Raw genomic sequence first — 21,740 nt, 5'->3', positions numbered from 1 at the left:
CTCGTACTTAATTTCTATGTTTCGGTATAGCCAACTATTGTTAATACTAGTAGTGTAAGATGAGTTAGGAGAGAGCCTTCTGCTTGTCTATTCCCACTTCATCATTTCAGATTGGATTTCTACCAATGATTCAGAATGTTGTGGATTCCTTCACATTGGCCTGCAGGAAAATGATAGTTGACGCCCTTGCTAAGGCTGCAGTTAAAACTCAAGATTCCGTTCAACATTGTATCTATCAAATAGGCCCTTTAATCAATGCATAAAAGTTCGTTATAAGGCAAATAGAACACTGGAATTTATTTATTGAAGGGGGCCTGACAGCTGAGTGGACAGCGTCCGGGATTCATAGTCCTAAAGTTCCGGGTTAGATCAACGGCGAAGCGGAAACAAATGAACAGTTTTTCACCCTGATGCCCTGTTCACCTAGCAGTAAATAGGTACCCCAGAGTTATACAGTTGCTAGGGGCTGCTTCCTGGGGATATGTAACAAAAAGGAGGCCAGGTCGAGGACCGGGCCGCGGGACGCTAAACCCCGAAATCATCTCGAGGTAATCTTGAGCTCATCTTGATGATTTCGGGGCTTAGTGTCCCCGTGGCCCGATCCTCGACCAGGCCTTCACCCTCAGGAAGCAGCCCGTGACAGCTGACTAACATCCAGGTACCTATTTTACTGCTAGGTAACAGGGGCATAGAGTGAAAGAAACTCTGCCCATTGTTTCTCGCCGGCGCCCGAGATCGAACCCGGGACCACAGGATCACGCGTACAGTGTTCTGTCCGCTTAGCCGCCAGCTCCCTTAGCCTGCATCTTAACCTGAGGTATCTTATCTTGATCTTTTTGGTATGATTTCGGGGCTTTTTAGTGTCCCCGCGGCCCGGTCCTCGACCAGGCCTCCACCCCCAGGAAGCAGCCCTTGACAGCTGACTAACATCCAGGTACCTATTTTACTGCTAGGTAACAAGGGCATAGAGTGAAAGAAACTCTGCCCATTGTTTCTCGCCGGTGCCCGGGATCGAACTCGGGACCACAGGATCACAATTCCAGCGTGCTCTCCTCTCGGCCGACTAACTCCCTTCAAAGGTAACCTGAAGATTAGTAATAGAACACCTGGTGTTGGGTCAATTATGGGTCAATAGGTTTTCTGTAGTTACCTTCATTCTTATGTTCATAATAGAAGTAGGATCCCTTAATTGTTTCAAGCGTATCTTGTAACTATATCATCATTACCTAGCCTTAAAACCTTACATTTGTCAGCATTAAACTGCATCTGCCAATCTTTTGACCATTTCAAAACCCAATTTAGATCGTCTTGAAGTGATAGCGAGTCTTTCCATGTTTATTTCCCTCCAGATTTTTGTATCAGGAAATTTGGAATATTGTTGCTGAAACCTGAATCTAAATCATTTATATATATTATGAATACCAGAGATCCCAGAACAAAGCCTTGAGGCACTCTACTTACAACATTTTCCCACTCTGACTTAACCCCCATTTATACCAACTCTAAGTTTCCTTTGGTATAGCTATATTAGTATAATATTAGTATAGACATAGCATAATGTTCCTAGTAGATAATCTTGGTATAGACCAAAAGCCGTCTGTTTTCTGTTTTTTATATTCTTTATAGTTCTCGATTATTACCTCTTTTTTTGGTATATTTAGCAAGTGTTTAATGAACAGTTAGTTTGTCTGTAGAGATGAATCCCTAAATTATAGTGCTGTAACTAAGAACAAAGTATTCAATAAATGTGAAATTTTAAGTTAAACATTTAAAACAATGGTCTCTTAGAAGAATTTGTTTTCGACTTTTACCTTAACATGAATTCCAATTTGCCTACTGATGATCCTAGACGCGCCTTAGTCGACTGCGTCACGACATAAGTTCTTAATAGATTGCGCGCTGGACGTAAGTTCGAACCCTTATCACGGCCCTTGTGGATTTGTTCATTTGATGTATCACGCTATTGTGATTTGTGTGTAACGTTAATTCAACGTTGAATCAGTGTTTATTCAACGTTAAATTAACGTTAATGAAGGTTGATTCAACATCGAACCAACAACACCACTCTTGGTTTCTGTGGCCGCTGGGAAATGGTTGATGATGTGAGATGAAGACTTCAGGGACAAAGCTAGACTTATTTACTGGGTTCAGAGATCTACGTGACTCAGTGATAGATATCACACTGACACCCACTATCTGTTAATTTGCATCTGATATAGAGATTCTGGTGATATAGTTGTCAAATTAAGAGTTTTCAAGGTCACGGATTCAAGCTGTGATAAGAAAAGTGTCCTCATGAGCGAGTCGTCTCATCCTCAAAACACTGGCTTCGCAAAATGATTCTTTACGCTGTGGTGCGGTCTGCCGGCTGCCCCTCAGCCCGTCTTCCAAACTAAGACCCAAAAGTGATTCCATGCACCCGCCAAACCCCCTGTCTATGAATGAAAAACGGTTTACACACAACTCTCAACTGATTTCGTTCGAACACTTCCGGAACAAGTGCTTCACTGACGAATTTTGTTTGAGCCACAACGCTGTAAATGCTTCGCAGATGTCAAGCCGCCTGCTATCGCTGTATCTATCGATGATTTCTGTGTTGTTTGTTAAAACTTCTCTGGTGATGGTCTGGTTGTGGGAAGAGATTATATGTTCCTTAATGGAGTCCTGTTGCTTATGCATTATAACAATGCATATATATATACATATATATATATATATATATATATATATATATATATATATATATATATATATATATATATATATATGTATATATATATATATATGTATATATATATATATATATATATATATATATATATATATATATATATATATATATATATATATATAATATATATAATATATAATATAATATTTTTATGTGTGTAAGGGTACCACCTCTGGTGCCAATGTGGGGACCCATAGCCTCGGAGAAGAAAATAAAAAGTATTCAGAGGAGACCTTGTGGTTTCTCACTGAACACTAATATTATCTTCTCCTTCCACCTCCATTCTTTTGTATGTACACATATATATTTGTTTTATTTGAACTTTGTTACAAAAACGGAGTTACACATAGGGTACAAAGATGGTTATCATAGGTTGTCGAGTTCCTCCAGCTCCTCAGATGGCGGGCAGGAACCCTGAATGCAGTGCGCATTTCCCCTCTGTATCGCCACGCTGAGGCGCTGGAAAAGAAAGCTGGCAGCTATAGGGTCCCTTGTTGTTTCAATGAACCTAGAACCCAGTTTCTTCAAAAAACTGGTAGCACTTTTACCCCAGGCGCCGATTGTCTCAGAAGCAATGGGGACCAAATTGTAGTGGTGATCCAGTTCTCTGTACTTACGGGATTTGGCTGCTTCCCTGTGGGTGGCAGCGCCACCTGGTTGTGCAACACTAAGATCAATGTAGGTGTTAGCCAGGGTTGATACGCATGTGTAGTCTCATACCAACTGCTTGCCATTCTTCCAGGGGTTCACTGTGATACCATCCGGGCGACCAATAAGAGCATCAGAGTTACGGGGCGTTAGGTAACGGGGCTCTCTTTCAGCTGGGCATCCAGCTGTGGTGAGACTCCTCTTGATGATGTCGTTAATTTCACTGTGCCTCGAATGCCATCCCCCCTGTGCTTTGGCAGAGTAGGCCATGGTGGCCGTACCTGTCAGCCACCACCTCGCCGCAAATACACCTATATCTGGTGTGGATTGGGGCAACAAGGCGGAGGGCCACAGCAATTCGGAGGGCGTGTGGTGTGAGACGCGTGCCAGTTGCCGACATTGGGGTTGCTAACAGGAAATCCCCTGCATGTGGGGCTGCTACTGCTGTGAGGCGAGCAATGTCGTGTTGTGTTGTTGCAGCACCCAGGCACTCTGCAGCAACTTGGTCTACAATGGGGCCATCCCAGCTGGATTGCTTGTGGGCTTTCGGGGATGGTGGTTGAGGTGATGGGCCTGCACGAGAGGCCCACTCTGTGGCACAACGCGTAAAATTGGGATCATGTACACCTGCCAGCTGATGTAAGTGGGCAGGTAGAATTTCCTTCACAAGGTCGTCGGATGCCGATAAGGAGGACAGGAAGGCTGGAACAGCGATTTGCGTTGCTGTTCGAACTCCGAGACCCCCAAGTCTTACGGGAAGAGAGGCTTGTTTCCATTGTAGGTCATCAAGAGAGGTTAAGGGGTTTTTCTAGCATTGATTTCAGTAACCGGTCATACTCACCTAGTTTTTGGGCTACTGTAAGATGGTGAACACCTCAGAAAGTAAGTTAACCTGGGGAGGGACAGACATCTGGTGATGAGGTAGAGTGCATCATGAGCATCAATATCCTCAATCCTCCCATCCATCCTCTTAAGGTCGGCGATTTTCTTATCAAGGACCTCCTCGATGGCTTTCAACCCCAGGGGAGCTCCTAGGAGTGTGCTGTCTTCAGGTTTAGTTTTATGGATATTTGGCAGAAGACCCTCTATTCTCTCTACGATGCCCTGGTTGGAACATATAATTTCACATTTAGAAGGGTTCAGGGTGAGGCCTAAAACTGCACCTTTATGTTAGTATATTTTGGTAGCAGTCTTTCCTGTAGACATATATTATTAAATATGACCGAAAAAGTAAGATCAATAATTCTAACACGAATTTTCTCAATATTTCGTATGTTTCTTTTCACTGTTGATGGTAATTGAAAAATCAATTCTCCAAATAAAAATGAATTTTGGAGAATTGATTTTTCAATTACCATCAACAGTGAAAAGAAACATACGAAATATTGAGAAAATTCGTGTTAGAATTATTAATGTTACTTTTTCGGTCATATTTAATAATATATATATATATATATAATATATATATATATATATATATATATATATATATATATATATATATATATATATATTATTAAATATGACCGAAAAAGTAACATTAATAATTCTAACACGAATTTTCTCAATATTTCGTATGTTTCTTTTCACTGTTGATGGTAATTGAAAAATCAATTCTCCAAAATTCATTTTTATTTGGAGAATTGATTTTTCAATTACCATCAACAGTGAAAAGAAACATACGAAATATTGAGAAAATTCGTGTTAGAATTATTAATGTTACTTTTTCGGTCATATTTAATAATATATATATATATATATATATATATATATATATATATATATATATATATATATATATATATATATATATATATATATAATATAATATAATATAATATAATATAATATATATAATGTAATGTACACGCATCACAAATAATGTGCATATTACCGAACATTCTGAGTAAAAAAAGTGTACATTTCTTAGGATGTGAAGGAACTACAAAAATAACAGAACACCAGAGAGCAAATGAAGATACCAGACGGTCAGAAATGAGTATCTCAGTGTTAGAAGAGAAGCTGAGAGTCCGTATGAAAATGACATAGCAAATAAAGCCAAGACCGAACCAAAACTGCTCTACAACCATATAAGGAGGAAAACAACAGTGAAGGAACAGGTAATGAAACCGAGAACGGGTGAGGACATATACGCAAAGAATGAAAATATGTGTGAAGAACTCAATAAGATATTCCAGGAGTTCTTCGCAATAGTATGAGGAGAAGTCCCTGAACTAAGAGAGGTTGCAATAAAACAGGCAGCGTTGGAACATTTCGAAATTACCAAAGATGAGATTAGGAGGTATCTGTTGAATCTGGATGTGAAAAGGGCTGTTGAACCTTATGGAGTCTCACCATGCATACTAAAAGAGTGTGATGAAGCACTTTGCTTGCAACTCTCCATGGTTTTCCATAAGTCACTGGAGACGGGAGACCTACCAGAAATATGGAAGACAGCTAATGAAGTCCCAATATACAAAAATGGTGACAGGCAAGATGCACTAAACTACAGGCCAGTGTCCCTAACTTATATACCATGTAAGGTGCATGCGAGAAAAATACCTACTGACACATTTGAAGAGAAGGGATTTCATGAGACACGACCAACATAAGTTCATGGATAACAAATCTTGCCTCACAGGTTTATTAGAATTCACGACCAGTTGGCAAAGATTAAACAAGAAAGAGAAGTGTGGGGTGAGTTCATTTTCTTAGACTGACAGGAAGCCTTTGACAAAGTACCTCATCAGAGGCTCTTGCGTAAATTGGAGAAACAGGCAGGACTAACAGATATGGTACTACAGTGGTTAAGGAAGTGCCTAAGCAATAGGAAGCAGAGAGGTACTGTAAGGGGTCAGATCTCAGAATGGCATAATGTCATCAGCGGAGTGCCACAGGGGTCTGTACTCGGACCTATCCTGTTTCTGATATATACAAATGATCTTCCAGTGGGTATTGACTCATTTCTGTCAATGTTTGCTGACGATGCCACAATTATGGGAAGGAGTAAGACTGGAGGACAGCATGAGGTTACAAGATAACCTGGACAAACTGAAGGAATGGTCCAACAAATGGCTCTTAAAGTATAACTCAAGCAAATGAAAAGTAATGAAGACAGGTGCAGGGAGCAGGAGGCCAGTTACAAGGTACCATTTGGAAGATAAAATAGTTCAAGAATTAAGGATATAAAAATATCTGGGCTTGATATGACGCTAGACCTGTTCCCTGAAGTCCACATCAAGAAGATATCATCAACAGCATATGCTTGGTTGGCCAACATAAGAACTGCCTTTAGAAAGTTAGGGGAGACATGATCTCCATATAAAAGATTCTCAAAAGAATTGATAGGGTAGATAAAGACAGATTATTTAACATAGGTAGAACACACCGAAGGGTACATAGGTGGAAACTGAGTACCAAAATGAGCCACAGAGACAATTGTTTTTCAGTGTCAATGAAATTAACAAATGGAATAATGGAATACACTGAGCAGTGATGTGGTGGAGGCAGACTCCATAAACATTTTCAAGCGAGAATATGATAGAACCCGATAGGCTCAAGAATCTGTACACCAGTTGATTGACAGTTGAGAGGTAGAACCAAAGATCCGAAGTTCAACCCCCGCAAGCACATTTGAGAACACACACACACACCTATATACCTACCTATATACCTGCTGCAGGGCCTCGCGGCCAAGTGGACTGCGCTTTCCTGCCGAGGCAGAAACAAATGGGCAAAGTTTTTTCCGCATGTTCACCTAGCAGTAAATAGGTACGTGGGAGTTAGGCAGCTGAAACGGGGTGCATCCTGGGGATTGTGTGTTAGAAACACATATATGCAGGAGATATAATAGAGAAAAAATAGATCGGTTAGAAAGGTGAGGTCCAAAAGCTAATATCTTCATTCTGCAGGCACAATAGTAAATTGCAAACAAATAGTAAACACACATAAGCACTCTTCATCTCTAATTACCTTCACTATTTCTATAATCACATTGTTATTGTCATTCCTAATAATCTTATCTCACCGCGGCTAACCATTCGTCGTTCCTTGCGTATTGGTTTTGAGCTGATCTTATCTTCTAGTATCGTTTGATAAGTGTGAACAACATGAGAGCACTGAATAGCTCCATTGACCTGTACTCTCCTAGTTGTGCTTGCGGGCGTTGATCTTCAGCTCTTTGGTCCCGCCTCTCAACCATCAATCAACTGGTATACAGAGACACGAAATGTCCATGTAGCACAGGCTATGGTGAGCCCGTAAAGAAGAGAGGAAGGGACGGGCAAATATAAAGTAAGAGTGTGAGATGAGAGGTGAGGAGTAGGTAAGCGAAAACAGGTAGGAATAAAAAACAATTAAAAAATAAATACAATTAAATAAATAAATAAAAAGGTAATCTGATTCTCCGTCAAAATGTAAATAAAATTCTAAGTTAATTCCTACTCTCAGGCTTCTCTGGTTATAAATTCAGTATGCTGGCTGTTATGTATATTATATGGGCCTGCACTGAGTTGTATAGGCCTTTGCTGACAAAAATTGGCCTACACTAATCCTTTGGTTCATATAGACCTATACAACCCCATATGAAACATGTAGGCCTGTATAGATATGAATAAACATGTGTAGGTCTGAATAAACCTGCACAGACCCGTATAGAACTGCAAAGGCACGTTTAAGCCTACATTGACCTGTATAGACCTACACTGAGCAGTCAAGATCTGCTGTATAGGCCAGCAGCAAGGTATATGAGGGGGAGGGGGGAGGGCTCAACTAGTGTACTCACTTAGTTGTACTCACCTAGTTGTGCTTGCGGAGGTTGAGCTTTGGCTTTTTGTTCCCGCCTCTCAACCATCACTCAACTGGAGCCTACTGGGCTCTATTTTATCTACATTTGAAACTCTGTATGGAGTCAGCCTCTACCACATCACTTTCTAATGCATTCCATCTGTTAACTAATCTGACATTGAAAAAATTCTTTCTAATGTCTCTGGGCTCATTTGGGTACTAAGTTTCCACCTGTATCTTCTTGTTCGTGTTCCACCCGTGCTAAAGAGTTTGTCTTTGTCCACCCTGTCAATTACCTTGAGAATTTTGTAGTTGGTTATCATGTCTTCCCCTTACTCTTCTGTTTTCCAGGGACGTGAGGTTCAGCTCCTTTAGCCTTTCCTCGTAGCTCATACTTCTCCGTTCCGGGACGAGTCTGGTGGCATAACGTTTAATTTTCTCTAACTTTGTTTTGTGTTTAACTAGGAATAGACTCCAGGCTGGAGCTGCATACTCCAGGATTGGTCTGACATATGTGGTATACAGGATCCTGAACGATTCCTTACCCAAGTTTCTAAAGGCAGTTCTTATGTTGGCCAGTCTAGCATATGCCGCTGATAATATCCTTTTGATGTATGCCTCTGGGGACAGGTTCGGTGTGATATCAACCCCCCAGATCTTTCTCTCTATTTGACTCTTGCCTAATTTCATTACTTTACACTTTCCTGAGTTGAACTTGAGTAGCAATTTTCTAGACCAGTGTGTACTCACCGACTTGTTCTCACCTATTTGTGCCTGCAGGATCGAACATTGGCTCTTGGACTCTTGGAACATAGGGATATATGATAGAAAATAGAGTGTGACAACCGCTCTGTGCTCTGCTCGTATTAAGGATGCCGTGTTAATCCGGATGCCGTGTTAAAGTCGAATATGAGCTTGAGTCTACTCAATATAATTTCTCATTATCCAAGACGTATAGTTCTAATGATAGGTTACACTTCAAACTAAATGTCTAGATTTACAAATAAAGCTTTCACCTAAAAGCTAAATATCTCGTCTTATTGTAATGATGTTATTGGGATGAGAGTTAACAGGATTAGCAACAGGATTCAGAGTTTAAATTGCTCAATACTGGGGGGAGAGATTACATAACACACTATTGGGGTGAGAGTTTACATAGTGCACTACTGGGGTGACAGTTTCAATGGTGCACTATTGAGGTGATAGTTTACTCGGTGCAGTATTGTATTGAGTTTATGTGGTGCACCCCAAGGGGAGAAAGTCTATGGAGCGTGCTTGTTGGGTGAGAGATTATATATCGCACTAGTGGGGTTGAGAGTTTACGTTTTCACTACTTGGGTGAGAGTTTAAATGTTGCACTACTGGGGTGAGCGTTCGCATGGTACACTACTGGGGTGAGCGTTCGCATGGTACACTACTGGGGTGAGCGTTCGCATGATACACTACTGGGGTGAGCGTTCGCATGGTACACTACTGGGGTGAGCGTTCACATGATACACTACTGGGGTGAGCGTTCGCATGGTACACTACAGGGGTGAGCGTTCGCATGATACACTACTGGGGTGAGCGTTCGCATGGTACACTACTGGGGTGAGCGTTCGCATGATACACTACTGGGGTGAGCGTTCGCATGGTACACTACTGGGGTGAGCGTTCGCATGGTACACTACTGGGGTGAGCGTTCGCATGGTACACTACTGGGGTGAGCGTTCGCATGGTACACTACTGGGGTGAGCGTTCGCATGGTACACTACTGGGGTGAGCGTTTAGATGGTCCACTACTGGGTGAAAGTTTATATGGTGCACTAATGTGGAGAGAGATTACATGGTGTACTACTAAGTGAGAGTTTACATGGTGCACTATTAGGTGAGAATTTATATGGCGCACTACTAGGTGAGAGTTTACATGGTACACTACTGGGGTAAGATTTCCCATTGTGCACTACTGGGGTGAGAGTTCCTATTTGCACTACTGGGGTGAGAGTTCCCTTTGTGCACTACTGGGGTGAGAGTTCCTATTGTGCACTACTAGGGTGAGCGTTACCATCGTTCACTACTTGGGTAAGAGTTCCTATTGTGCAATACTGGGGTGAAAGTTTCTATTGTGCACAACTGGGGTGAAAGTTCCTATTGTGCACTACTGGGGCGAGGGTTCCCATTGTGCACTACTGTAGTGACAGTTCCTGTTGTGCACTACTGGGATGAAAGGTCCTATTGTGCACTAATGGGGTGAAAGTTCCTATTGTGCATTACTGGGGTGAGAATTCCCATTGTGCTCTACTGGAGTGAGAGTTCCTATTGTGCACAACTGGGGTGAGAGTTCCCATTGTGCACAACTTGTGTGAGAGTTCCTATTGTGCATTTATTGTGAGAGAGTTCCTATTGTGCACTTCTGGAGTGAGAGTTCCCATTGTGCACTAGTTGGGATGAGAGTTCCCATTGTGCACTGGTTGGTTGAGAGTTCCCATTGTGCACTACTGTAGATAGGAGTTCCTATTGTGCACTACTGGAATTAAAAGTTCCCATTGTACACTACTAGGGTGAGAGTTCTAATTGTGCACTGCTGTGGTGAGAGTTCCTATTATGCACTACTAGGATTGAAAGTTCCCATTGTGCTCTATTGGGGTGAGAGTTTCTATTGTGCACTAATGGGGGGAGAGTTCCCATTGTGCACTACTGGGGTAAGAGTTCATATTGTGCACTACTGGGGTGAGAGTTCCCATTGTGCACTACTGGGGTAAGAGTTCCCATTGTGCACTACTGGGGTGAGAGTTCCTATTGTGCACTACTGGGGTGAGAGTTCCTATTGTGCACTACTGGGGTGAGAGTTCCTATTGTGCACTACTGGGTTGAAAGATCCCATTGTGCACTAATGGTGTAAGAGTTCCTTTTGTGCACTACATGGGGTGAGAGTTCCTATTGTGAACTCCTGTCGTGAAAGTTCCCATTGTGCACAACTTGGGCATAATTATTTTATCAAATCACCTCACTTTGTGGGGCCACGTGAGCAACACAAATGCGAAGAAACCTGAATGGTCCCCAGGCATATATGCAACTGAAAACTCCATTCTGGCTTGTTCGCATTTCTGTTGCTCACGTGGCCTCGCAAAATGAGGTGATTTGATGAAATAACTATGCCTAAGATTACTATCAAAGTGCCGTCGGGATGATGGGCAAATAGCCTCGGCTACCATCATCTTTTGTACGGTCACTGATGGTCGAGTGGTTAAAGTCTCCTGTACACCAGTTGCATAGTGCTCCAAGCAGTATGGGTTCGAGTCACTTCTGGGTTGTGGAGTTTTCACTTCTTATTTAAATTTTTCTTATGTTTTTCTTCACTGTCGGTGGTAATAAAAGTGAAATGAAGAAAAACATAAGAAATATTGAGAAAATTTGTGTTAGAATTATTAATCTTTCCTTTTCAACTCTTTTCAACTTTTCCTTTTTTTTCGGTCATATACAACAACATATGTTTATAAGAAAGACTGCTACCAAAATATACTAATATATACACACAAATACACACAAACACACACACACACACACAAACACACACACACACACGTAGATGGGAGACGGTACAAGACACACACGATTAGTGGGGTCCGCGGAAATTCGTCAATTTTCGGGACATTGAAGGAGTATAGAGGCTAGATCATAGTATTTGGCCTCTCGCAGTGTGTAGCTAGCAGGGTGCGACATTGCATAGTCATATCGTTAGCGATAGTGCAAAGATTTGGCGAAGAAACCAAAGTGGAGCTAGTGGCATCACCGGTGCATGTAAGTGTGCGACCTGACCGGGTGGGACGCCCCGCCGTGGAACTACCTGATTGTGCTGTTGACTGGTGGCTGTGATCAGTGGTACAGTGAATTAGTGAACTTACAGTGACTAGAGATTAGTGAACAACGATACAGTGACTGACTCCAGAGCTTTGTGTAGACAGAGAAGAACCGACCTCATCAATCTACCAGCACTTAGCGAATCACCTAGTGGGAGACAACGACGGATAACCATCGTCATCATACATCGTCCTTACTCATCTGGTTGTGTGAGCGGGAGGAGACTGGTATGTACCCCCTCTCTGGTCAATTAATCAGGTGTACAGATTGAGGTAAAATATTATCAAAATCTTGTTCAGGATATCATATATATTTAAAAATCTCAGGGTGGCTCATTTAGGCAGAGGTAACGCATAAGGGATATCTTGACACATACAAGCACGCCCGCCCACGTACGTATACATGCACACAAGCGTGCACACGCTAAAACAGACACACACACACACGCACACACGCACACACACACACACACACACGCACACACACACACACACACACACACAATCGTTCAGTCAGGGGAAAAGGCATTAACACCTGGGATCAGGACCTTACTATCCCCCCCTCTTGATCCCCCCATCTGACCTGACCTGACCTGGTCGCCATCTCCGCCCCCCCACCCCCAGTCCCCTGCATCGCCCATACACACACTCTTCCCCTCCCCACTCTCTCCCTCTCCCACTCCCTCTCTCCCACTCTCTTTCTCTCCCACTCTCTATCTCTCCCACTCTCTATCTCTCCCACTCTCTCTCTCTCCCACTATCTCTCTCCTGCTCTCTCTCTCTCTCTCTCTCTCTCTCTCTCTCTCTCTCTCTCTCTCTCTCTCTCTCTCTCTCTCTCTCTCTCTCTCTCTCTCTCTCTCTCTCTCTCTCTCTCTCCCTCTCCCTCTCCCTCCCTCTCTTTCCTTCCCCCTCCCTCTCTGCCCACACACACACACACACAAACACACACACACACACACACACACACACACACACACACACACACACACACACACACACACACACACACACACATACACACACACACACACCTCCCCCCCTCTCTCCCTCACCCGCTCTCTCCCTCACCCGCTCTCTCCCTCTCCATCTCTCTCCCTCTCCTCTCTCTCCCTCTCTCCCTCCCGCCTCTCTCTCCATCTCCTCCTACCCACCCATTTATCTCTCCCTTTATCACTCCCTTTCTCTCTCTCTCTTTCTCTCTCTCTTCCTCTCTCTCTCCCCCTCCCCCATCCCGCTCTGCCCTCCTGACAAATCCTATCACAGCACAACTATAGGAACAGGGTCAAGCATGGCAGCCAGAGGTACCAGGGGAACAGGGAAGAGCCAAGGTGACGAAATGAAGGAAATGTTCACCCAGTTTCTGGAGGACATCAAGAGTGAGATGCAAGAAATGATGCAGGAAATGAAGAACGAAATAAGCAACCTGAAAAGAGAGCTGACAGCAGCAAATTAGGAGATTAGAGCCCTCAAAGAGAATGGTATTGAGGCTGAGAATCAGAAAACCATCCAGGGAGAAGGTGGTAATAGTTTTTTGGATGAGAATGCCACAATAAAAGCAACATTTGCGGAAATACTAAAAAAGAATAACTCTGAAGTAATGACTGCAGTGATGGAGGCGGCCATGAAAGCAGCCACCTCACAGGAGGCAGCACGCTCCACTAGCCAACTGCTGGAAAGGAACAGATCAGTGGTTGCTGTGGGTATTAAAGAGCAGGAAGGCTCTAATAGGACAGAGTGGAATGACAAGGACAAAGCAGCAGTGAATGAACTACTAAAGGCACTAGACATGGAAGGGGCTGAGCATAGCATTGAGAAGGTTTTCAGGCTAGGCTGGTACAACAAAGACCGAGACCGAATGATAAAGATAGTGTTTGCAAACGAGAGCACAAAGGAGAAGATCCTATTAAGGAAGAGCTCCCTGAAAAACATGGGAAAATTCAAAAATGTATTCCTCCAGAGAGACATGACAAGGGAGGAGAGAGCCGTGGCGGCAGAAGCAAGGAAGAGGCGCAGGGCGAGAGGGGAAAACCAGGAAGTCACAGCTCCCAACACAACACCCCCAGAGGCGAGGGGGGAACCCACAACCAGCTACCCAGTAACACCAGAAGGGAAGACAACCCCGCCTCCCTCCTCTGCATAGAAAACCCCCCTACCCCAAACCCTCCCTGCCCCCACTCAAATGTTCAGCCAAATCTCACTCTCCCCACACCCAATCCCCACCCTTCTACCCCTCCCCTCCTCCCGAGTCCTCCCTCCCCCCCTTTCCTTCCCGTCCTCCCTCCCCTTTCACCCCATACCCTCCCTGTCCCTCCCCTTCACTGGATCCCCCGCCCCTCATCCCAGTATCCTCTGAGACCCTGTTATCCACCTCACAGGTCCTCACACCCATGGAACAGCCTCCCCCACCAGCAGAACACTCACCAAGGAGGCGATTTGAGAAGAGACAGAAGAAAGTGAGCCTCAAAGCGATGTACACTAATATAGATGGAATTACAAATAAAGCAAATGAGCTTGGAGAACTGGTACTAGAGGAAAACCCAGACATAATAGCCCTCACAGAAACAAAGATCACGAAAACGATAACAAATGCAGTGTTCCCACAGGACTATTATGTCATGAGGAAAGAGAGGGAAGGAAGAGGAGGGGGTGGTGTAGCTCTGCTGGTAAGAAAAGGCTGGGATTTTGAGGATGGATATTCAGGGCTGTGAAGGTTTCAGTGACTACATAGCAGGTACTGTAACAAATGGAGGAAAAAAAAATTATAGTCGTAGTCATATATAATCCACCACCAAATGACAGAAGACCTAGACAGGAATATGATAGAAACAACATGGCCACCATTAACATAATAGAAAGAGCAGCTTCTGTTGCTAGCAGGAATAGATCTGGACTACTAATTATGGCAGACTTCAACCATGGGAAGATAGATTGGAAGAACAGAGACCCACATGGAGGACCAGAAACATGGAGAGCTAAGCTGCTGGACATGGCAACAAGAAACTTTCTAAGCCAGCACATCAAAGAACCAACAAGAATGAGAGGAGAAGATGAACCAGTAATGCTTGATTTGATATTTACCCTAAATGAGTGGGATATAAGGGAAGTTAAGATGGAAGTGCCCTTGGGAATGAGTGACCACAGTGTATTAAACTTTGAGTACCTGGTAGAGCTAGGACTTATCTCCCCCAAAAAAGAACTAGGAATCAAAAGGCTGGCATACCGAAAGGGAAATTATGAACAGATGAGAAGTTTCCTAAGTGAAATACCTTGGGACACAGACCTCAGAGATAAGTCTGTACAGGGTATGATGGACTATGTTACCCAAAAGTGTCAGGAGGCAGTAAACAGGTTCATCCCAGGCTGTTACTGGACCCGAGCCCAGTGTCCGAGTACGGAGCAGTGACGACCGCGCCATCTGTGGGTCAGCTCCCGAAACCCCCTCCAAATGGACTGACGCCATCTAGTGAGGACGAGATGTACTGGCCACAAGGGCTGTTTCCCGTCCTAATCAGCTCGTGACGTAGCCGCTGCTGACCTCTGGTGAGGTGACGCTTAGACAGCAACGCCATCTATGGAGTGGATAGGTGGGCGTTTATGTCTAAGCCTGTAAGTGAGGTGCCCCAGAGTGTAACGTGTCTGATTACAGAGTCGACCTGGGACTGCTGTAATGGAAGTTGGATCAGTCTACCCAAGGCAGCCAGTAGAATCTCCAAGTGTAAGCTGCAGAAGTTGAGTCACCCCCCGGATGAACACTGTTGTGTTAGCCTGCCTGTGATGTGGCAGTTGAGGATTTGTTGTACCCGGGGATGACTGGAGGAGAAGACTAGTCACTGGGGTGTTGTGGTGAGGAGAGTGATCTGTGAAGTCACACGAGGCTCCTGCCTAGGGCTTCGCAACCCTAGTATCGGTCGTGGAGTGGCCTAACCTGCGGAACTGATTGGAACCTGCCAGCTACAGGCTGGATTTGTGGTTGAAGGCCTCCACGACGGTGCCCTAACCTGCGGAACTGATTGGAACCTGCCAGCTACAAGCTGGATTTATGGTTGACGGCCTCCATGACTGTGCACCCAGTGGGACTGTGATTTGGCTGGCCTGTGGCCGGGGTAGACTCGTCGAGGGAATCAAAGAATTCATCGTGAGGCCACAAGAGAACCAGGACCACTCGTCTTGAGCACCGTGAACGTCTTGAGTCTTCGAGGAAGACAAGTGATTGTAAATAAGTGTAGTAATAACAAGTGTGAGACTGTTTATATATTTATTTATGGTGGTGGTGCTAATATATACTTAATAGAGAGCAGTTTATCCCTTCCCCTATAATTTACTTGCGTTACGGAGCACACCCCTTGAAAGCCACTACTAGCTTGGGGCCGGATACCCAAGCACTACTAACATCAGAGAAAGAACCCAGTTGCGACCCTAGAGGGCCGTAACATAATTGGCATCCCCAGTGGGATCCGATCCCTTGTCAAGTATGTTTGACAGGGGTGGTGAAGTGGCGCAATCCCTGTAAATAATTCCCCCTGTGTGTGACTATTAGGACGTTATACGTCCAGTGCGGTGCTCAGTGTGATTCAATGCAATATTGTAGAGCGAAGTGCTCGCTGTGATTAAGTGCAATACTGTGTAGTGCGGTTCTCGGTGTGATTCAGTGCAATATTGTAGAGCGAGGTGCTTGCTGTGATTAAGTGCAATATTGTGTAGTGCGGTGCCCGGTGTAATTACGTGCAATATTGGCAAGTGCAGTGTTTGGTGCGATAAAGTGCAATATTGACGTAGAACAGTGCTTGGTGCGTTAAGTGCTAAAGGGAAAGCGGCGTGATAAGTGCTAGTGCTCTATCTCAGTGACAATGGCAGAAAAAGCGACCATCGACGATCTGGACGATGTTCAGGCTTTTCTGAACAGGGAGGACTGTCTTGCCAGTTTAAAATATCTGGGAAAACAGGAACTTGTACTGGTAAGTGCCTACCTGGAGATAAAGATACGTGCCAGTGATTCCCGTGTGGAGATCTTGTCAAAGGTTCACCGGCATTTGAAGGCCGAAGAAAAACAGGAAGGTGAGGCACAAAGTACAAAAGGAGGTGAGGAAATGGCTTCCACTGAAAAGGAAGATAAAGGCAGTGACATTGACAGCGATGTAGGTGAGCTGAATATAAGCTTGCTAACTGTCAAAATGCGTGCCTTGGAAATAAATCGTGAGATAGAATGGAAGAAATTAGAAATATAACGAGAATTAAAAGATAAAGAAATAGAGATGAAAGATAAAGAATTGGCGATGAGGCGTTTAGAATTAGAAAGAGAAGAAAGAAGAGAAGAGCGAGAAAGAGAAGAGAAACGAGAGAGAGAAGAACGAGAAAGAGAAAGAGAAGAGCGAGAAAGGGAAGAGAAGCGAGAAAGAGAAGAGCGAGAAAGAAAAGAGAAACGAGAAAGAGAAGAGCGAGAAAGAGAAGAGAAACGAGAAAGAGAAGAGCGAGAGAGAGAAGAAAAAGAAAAGGAGAGACAACATGAGCTAGAAGTATTGAGATTAGGCGGTGGTCGGAGGCAAAGAATGGAAACAAGTATTTTCGATCCGGTGAGGAACATCAAAATGGTCCCAAAATTCAACGAGAAGGAAGTGTCGAAGTTCTTCGCAGCCTTCGAGAAAGTCGCAGCCTCTTTGGAGTGGCCAAAGGAGAATTGGGCCATCATGATACAGTCCGTCTTGACTGGGAAGGCCCAAATCGCCTACTCCACGTTGTCCCTTGATGACTCCGGCGATTACGACAAAGGTGAAGAAGGTAGTGCTCATGGCGTACCAATTGGTACCTGAGGCTTACAGGCAGAAGTTCAGGAACCTGAAAAAGACCTCAGAGCACACTTTCACTGAATTCGCCACCATCAAGGAGCGACTTTTCCAGGAATGGTGTGCCTCTCGGAAGATGGAGACCAAAGAAGACCTCGAGCAACTCATACTGTTAGAGGACTTCAAGGACTGTTTGTCTGGAGACCTGAAGACGTACTTAGAAGAGCAACAGGTGGAGACCTTGAGTGTGGCAGCCACCATGGCTGAAGGGTACATCCTAACGCATAGGCCTTCTGCTAAGTATGTCCTAAGGAATTACCCACGCCGGTTTGACAAACCTCGTCATGACGAAGAGGAGACCCCCGTCCCACAAAGCGCTAAGAAGACGCCCCCAAGTAGCCCTCGAAGGACCAGTCCTAGCAGTCTGAAACACCGGAGTCCGAGGAGGAATATGGTGTTCTGGACTTGTGGGCAGAAAGGGCATGTAGCTGCTATGTGCCGAGGCAGAAGAGGTAGCGGCGCTCGTAGGGAGGTGATGTTGATGAGCTGTGTGACACCACCAGTAGGAAGCCAGTCTATGACTAGTCAGGAAGGACCAAGATTGTTTTCCCCTCACACTTCAAGCGGGTATGTAACGAGTGATCATACTGGTAGATCAGTTGTAGTGCTCAGAGATAGTGGAGCAGCCCAGTCCCTGATCGTGAAAAACTCGTTACCCGAGGGAGTGAGTGTGGATGGGAGACCAAAGGTTGTCCTGGTTGGGTTTCCTAGGACGCAGTATGTAGCCCCCTTAATGGCGATACATCTCGACTCGCCTTACTTCAGCGGCACATGTGCGTTGGGAGTAGTCGATACCCTACCTATAGCTGGGATTGACGTGGTACTAGCCAACGACTTGGTGACAGATTGGAGCAACAATCATCCCAAGGTTGTGGACGAGTCAGCCGAAACAGCAAAGTTTGAGGTAACAGCAGGCAGTGGTATTGTACAGGTACAGACAGACCCGGAATTAAATATGTTTAATCCTTCCTCTCACCCGCAGATCGACAGCATTTTAGCAGAGTCTCCTGATTCTTCTCCCGACGAAGAACATGCGGTTACGGTGGCAGAAGCGACTGAGCAAGAAGAAAGGACTCGTGTACGGACACCCACGGATACCCCAGAGTCTGGAGCGAAGGCGGATGACTACTTGCGGTATGGCAAGATACAGCGTTCATTTGAACCGGCCAGAGATTCCCCAGACGTCGGAGGTATGTGAGGTATGTACGAAAGTTCTAGTGCCCTCTTCGGTCCAAACCAGGCTAATGGATATAGCCGGTTATGGACATTACAGGCTCAGGAAGCTTATCCCTCTGTTGGCCATAGGTCTCTTAGCGGTATTTTGTTTTATTCTTATGTGTGTTCTCAGTAAGGACCAGTGGACGACACGACGGATGGTGGGTCCCTTGAACATTGCGAAGAGACCCCAGGGATTGGAGACGTGCACTGTGAGTAGTGCAGTCGAAGAAGGGACCTGGAAGGTGATGGTAGATACAGGAGGTACGAGAGGTGATATTATGAGTGACTGTTTCCGACAGGTTGACACCCCCTGCATGATTGCCGAGCCTGGAGGTAGCATTATGTGGAACGTTGGTCGACCTGACGGTGGTAGAGCGGACACCATCGATGTACGAACAGCTCTGTTAGAACTAGGTGTGGACCTAGTAGAGGTGGATGCTGTAAGTACTGACTTACCCACTGTCGCTGTCACTCTAAATTATCAGACCCCTGTATTCCAGGTTCCCGTCTCCCTGAAGGACTACCGGACCGGTACCAGAAATGCCGTCTGCGACCAGCCATCATCAGTGCCACGACACAGGGAAGTGTCGAGTTGCCCCAGATCGTGTCTATATCAATCCTTACTCGAGGCACGTGAGATTATGCCCCTGCTTGAAATCGCAGTGGAAGTGTGGAAGATTACATCAGGCAGGTCATTGCCTTCTATCTGCAAGTTTCCGTTGTGCCAGAGTTCCCCAGTAGTACAGTTCTGTGGACAAGACATCCTCACCATTCCGGTTTATAGTGTACGTGAGTCCGTGTGGAGTTATACCCACATACTAATTTGGTTTGTTTTTTTTCTTTTAGAAACCCAAACCAAATTCTTTTTGGTGGGGAGGTGTTACGGACCCGAGCCCAGCGTCCGAGTACGGAGCAGTGACAACCGCGCCATCTGTGGGTCAGCTCCCGAAACCCCCTCCAAATGGACGACGCCATCTAGTGAGGACGAGATATACTGGCCACAAGGGCTAGTTTCCCGTCCTAATCAGCTCGTGACGTAGCCGCTGCTGACCTCTGGTGAGGTGACGCTTAGACAGCAACGCCATCTATGGAGTGGATAGGTGGGCGTTTGTGTCTAAGCCTGTAAGTGAGGTGCCCCAGAGTGTAACGTGTCTGATTACAGAGTCGACCTGGGACTGCTGTAATGGAAGTTGGATCAGTCTACCCAAGGCAGCCGTAGAATCTCCAAGTGCAAGCTGCAGAAGTTGAGTCACCCCCCAGATGAACACTTGTGTTAGCCTGCCTGTGACGTGGCAGTTGAGGATATGTTGTACCCGGGGCTGACTGGAGGAGAAGACTAGTCACTGGGGTGTTGTGGTGAGGAGAGTGATCTGTGAAGTCACACGAGGCTCCTGCCTAGGGCTCGCAACCCTAGTATCGGTCGTGGAGTGGCCTAACCTGCGGAACTGATTGGAACCTGCCAGCTACAAGCTGGATTTGTGGTTGACGGCCTCCACGACTGTGCACCCAGTGGGACTGTGATTTGGCTGGCCTGTGGCCGGGGTAGACTCGTCGAGGGAATCATAGGATTCATCGTGAGGCCACAAGAGAACCAGTACCACTCGTCTTGAGCACCGTGAACGTCTTGAGTCTTCGGAGGAAGACAAGTGATTGTAAATAAGTGTAGTAATAATAAGTGTGAAACTGTTTATATATTTATTTATGGTGGTGGTGCTAATATATACTTAATAGAGAGCAGTTTTATCCCTTCCCCTTTAATTTACTTGCGTTACGGAGCACACCCCTTGAAAGCCACTACTAGCTTGAGGCCAGATACCCAAGCTCTACTAACATCAGAGATAGAACCCAGTTGCGACCCAATAGGGCCGTAACACCGGCCCAAAGGGAAAAATCCCAGAAGCAACAGAAGAATCCATGGTATAATAGGGCATGTATGGAAGCGAAGAAACTGAACAAAAGGGCGTGGAAGAACTTCCCGAATAACAGAACACCAGAAAGCAGAGAGAGATACCAGAGAACCAGGAATGAGTACGTCAGGGTGAGAAGAGAAGCAGAGAAAAGTTTTGAAAATGATATAGTAAACAAAGCCAAGACCGAACCAAAGCTACTCCACAGTCACATCAGAAGGAAAACAACAGTGAAAGAACAGGTATGGAAACTTCGAACAGGCGAGGACAGGTATACAGAGAAGGACAGAGAGGTGTGTGAAGAACTCAACAAGAGGTTCCAGGAGGTCTTCACTATAGAACAAGGTGAGGTCACTGTGCTAGGAGAAAGGGAGGTAAACCAGGCGGCCTTGGAAGAGTTCGAAATTACGAGAGAGGAGGTCAAGAGACACCTGCTGGATCTGGATGTTAGAAAGGCTGTTGGTCCAGATGGGATCTCACCAGGGGTACTGAAAGAGTGTGCAGAGGCACTTTGCTTGCCACTCTCCATAGTGTATAGTAAGTCACTGGAGATGGGAGACCTACCAGAAATCTGGAAGATGGCGAATGTGGTTCCAATATACAAAAAGGGCGACAGGCAAGAGGCACTGAACTACAGACCAGTGTCCTTGACTTGTATACCATGCAAGGTGATGGAAAAGATCGTGAGAAAAAACCTGGTAACACATCTGGAGAGAAGGGACTTCGTGACAAATCGCCAACATGGGTTCAGGGAGGGTAAATCTTGCTTTAC

Source organism: Procambarus clarkii, chromosome 56, assembly GCF_040958095.1.
Source record: "Procambarus clarkii isolate CNS0578487 chromosome 56, FALCON_Pclarkii_2.0, whole genome shotgun sequence".
Taxonomy (NCBI): Eukaryota; Metazoa; Arthropoda; class Malacostraca; order Decapoda; family Cambaridae; genus Procambarus; species Procambarus clarkii.
Note: the sequence above shows the minus strand (reverse complement) of the source record.